Genomic DNA, 3,863 nt, shown 5'->3' on the forward strand with positions numbered 1-3,863 from the left:
TAGCCGTAGTAAACGTACGTGTGACTGTATAGCGACAGCTTAGAAGGAAGAACCGTGATTAACTGACTGCGACAACAGACATCATCCGCAGAAATCCCGAGCCAGCTAAATAATTTGACATTTAAATGCAACAACAATTATTTGAGCCAGAAAAATCCAGATAGAGGTCTGGTTCTATATAATTCTTTACCTTAACTAGCAACTGCTGAAACTCCAAAAATATCGGGAGGTGTCCAAAGTCGCGCTTTAGAAATTGTATTTCCTTCCATATATACTTGCAAACAAAATTGAAAATTTTCATGTGGTTGTTGTAATTTGATGATTTTGTGGTACCCACAATAAAATTGGGTAAAAGTGTTTTGCGCGGGCTTAGTTTTGATTTCGAAGCAGATGTGGGAGCCACCCAGGGTAATCTTTTATAATCGCGGCCGAAGGCCGCCAACTCATAAAGGAGTTCTGCGCAAAACCACTATGAATCCCATTCTTCAGTTTCTTTAAATATCTTTTGACAGAAATAAAATTTTTAATTTCCCCTTTCGAATTCGTCGTCCTGGGTCCAAAACATTAGACGTTGTAAATCCCAATAATCTGATTAAAAAAAAATTGACATTTTTCTATGCGGTATATCTCGTGGTTTATATTGTGGCGAATTTTAGCATCACTATGTTGTTTGTAAATCAAGGCACAACAACAATAAAGCAAACTGCCACTCTTGTGTATATGAACAAATCAATCATCATTCACACACATACATATAAGGCAACGAAGAGATACTCACAAACACATGTAATCATCAGCCGAAGTAGTTACTCACACATCCACCCGCATATGGCTACAAGATAAACATAAACTACAAATATATATGTATATAGATAGCAACCAAACAGAAGATACAAAAGTTCTAGAAGGCCAAACGTGTAGACCTTAGGAGAAATATGCGAACGAAGCAACGGAGAGTATAAAAGCAGCGCAAGTTGAGTTAACAGAATTCAGTTTGATTTAAACACGCTGTTAGTTGCGAAGTGCAATATAATTGCGAAGTATAATTGTACTACGCCCAAAGTAATCTAAATAAAGACCAGTTTGCAATACTGAATATTGGATTGATTTATTCAACAACATAGTGATGCTGAGATTCGCCTCAATATATATAAATGGTATACAAGATTCTATTAATAATTTCCCCTTCTAGTGTGGAGTTTGAAGTATTTTATTTAATCGCCGCTTAAATAGCCTTTCAGATCATACTTTAGGTGGCCTAATATTTAAGGGATATTTGAATTTGGAACTTTCATGTAAATATAACACATGCCGCAAATTGTACGACTCAATTATTTATTTTTGTTTGAAACGAAACTGGTTTTTATTTGTTTATATTTGTATTAAATTATTTTTAAAACATTGTTTCTTGGTTGTTATGCTGCGGGGACGGAGAGACCAAGCCGAACTAACGCATTAGGCGCCATTTTGATGTAAAACATTGTTATGAGGTAAATCTTTTTGTTAACTGCTCGTATGTAAGTATATACGTTACATATTTATTTTTGAACCAAAATTCAAAGATAGCAACAGCCTCTGGATAATCCCGGGATTGTAATTTTGAAACGCCGATCAAAAGATCTTCAGGATTTGATGACTTATATGCAAGGTACATTTAGGAGTTGAACATTGGTACATTGCTTGCTTAAACCGCAATCCTGAGAATCGAAAATGTATTAGAGTATCCTATTGTGGCGAATGTTAGCATCACTGCGCTGTTAGTAAATAAATGCACAACAACAATAAAGCAAGCAGCCACACTTGTGTACATGAACACATCAAAGTAATCCATTTACACACCTGCATAGAAGGCGACGAAGAATATCTCACATACACATATGTAGTCATCAGCTAAGAACAGAAGTTGTTACTCACGCACACAGGCACATAACTAAATAACCAAGTATGCGATACAACTGTTCCATGTCCGTGAAAAGTCTAGAACTTAGGAGAAATATGCGAACGAGGCAACAGAGTATAAAAGCAGCGCAAGCTGAGGAATAACTAATCAGTTTGATTTAAACATGCTATTAGTTGTGAAGTATAATTGTGAACTTCACAAAAAATTTAAGTATTTAAAATGATCACACAAAGCGTAGTTTCACCGAAGGAGATGTTCTGGTCTAACTCCTAATACTCGATGTAGACACGATTTCTTTAAATTATTTGTGGCCCTTGCTGGTCACGCACAAAGGTGACTTATGGTTACTATTAATAGCCTTTTAATACTCATTACTCTCGTGGCACAGTTTTAATGATTTACACCAACGCTGTCCTATTGTTGGTCGCGGGAAAGTGCGCCTCTAGTTTTTTCGGCTGTTTCAAGAGCTATAATTCCCGATGTGCGAACAGTAGTAATCCTGTCCATCACCAGTCACTACCACGCCTTCTGGCCCTCACACCACATGCTAGCACAGAAGTTATAGGACTGCGACTTCGAACTCATACCTTCGTCGACGTCACTTTCCTAGAAGCTCTAACTGAAGACTTTCTAACTGATTTTTTTGTCCCGCTATGCTGCCGAGGTGGTGTGATGGTAGCGTGCTCCTCCTACCACATTGAAGATCGTGAGTTTACGGGCCGGGCAAATCAGATGCCGTTAGGAGTCGGCATAAAACAATTTGTAAGAAAAATTAAAACGAGCGCGACGCAAAATGGCCTAAAATCTCTTCGGAGGTTATCGCACCTTACATTTATCCTCGAAATCATAAGCAGTCCAAGTGGATATTATCGCGTAACTTATAGGTGAAAAGCTCTTCCACCGCCACCTGCAATGAAATACTTAAGACGTTTAGCGACTGATAAAAGTCGCTGGAGAGCGTTCGTCTCCGCCTTATGCTCCGACTAGGAGTGATAAGTTGTGCTTCTGGATGACTATGGTATTAGTTTTAACTTTTGCGATTGTCAACTAGATGTTCAATTCTATCTAGGAATATAACTACCTATAGGTGAAAATAGTATAATCCTACATATTACATTTTACAAAGACCCTGGATAAATTTTTTTTAAATGTGAACCAAAATTTGTTAAATCAACACGATATTTAAGAATGAAAGTCGACCGATTTTAAGTTGAAAGATTTTAATGTTAGGCTCAGTCGAAACTGTTGTTTTCATGCCTTTTTATACAAGAATTCACCACCTTTAGGAAATGTCAAACCGGGAGATTTGGATGTTGAATAAGAAGCGTGAAAATCAAAATTAACATTTCAGACGCTATTTTATAGATAAGCAGATAAAGTGATTTTTCAAACCCTTCTCATACGTGCATATATCATCAACATAAGTATGAACTGAGAATCATTTCAAAGGAGTATTTAAACCCCTGAAACCAACCAAAAGATCCTTGATTTCGATTATTCTTTCATCCCATCGGGGTATAGAATTTTTTTTAAATCGGCACCTTTTTCGGGCAACTTGTTTTTGAACAACTTGAGGACAATTTGAAAATATATTCGACTTGGGTCATTTTATTTGAACTAATTTTTTTACTAAATTTTTGAAAAAATTATGCAAAGTGAGCATTTAAATTTTTTATATAAGGTTTCTTTTAGTGGTATGTTTTAATAACTTGGTGAATTGGTTGATGCAAAATCCGTGTTAAGCTGGCATTGAGCGCGACTGTTTTTTAAATAAATTTTGAATGAGTGGAAAAAGTTAAATTTCGCAATTGGATTCTTATAACTGGCAGTGATGCGCATCCGTTGATACCCCTTTCGACCATATCGGATAAATGGCCTAGACAGTCTTAAACGAGTAGAAAACAGAGTAACGCGCCGAACGCCGCCGCCGCCGCGCTGATGTTTTCGACAATAGGCGGCAGCG

Source organism: Eurosta solidaginis, chromosome 1, assembly GCF_040869045.1.
Source record: "Eurosta solidaginis isolate ZX-2024a chromosome 1, ASM4086904v1, whole genome shotgun sequence".
NCBI lineage: Eukaryota > Metazoa > Arthropoda > Insecta > Diptera > Tephritidae > Eurosta > Eurosta solidaginis.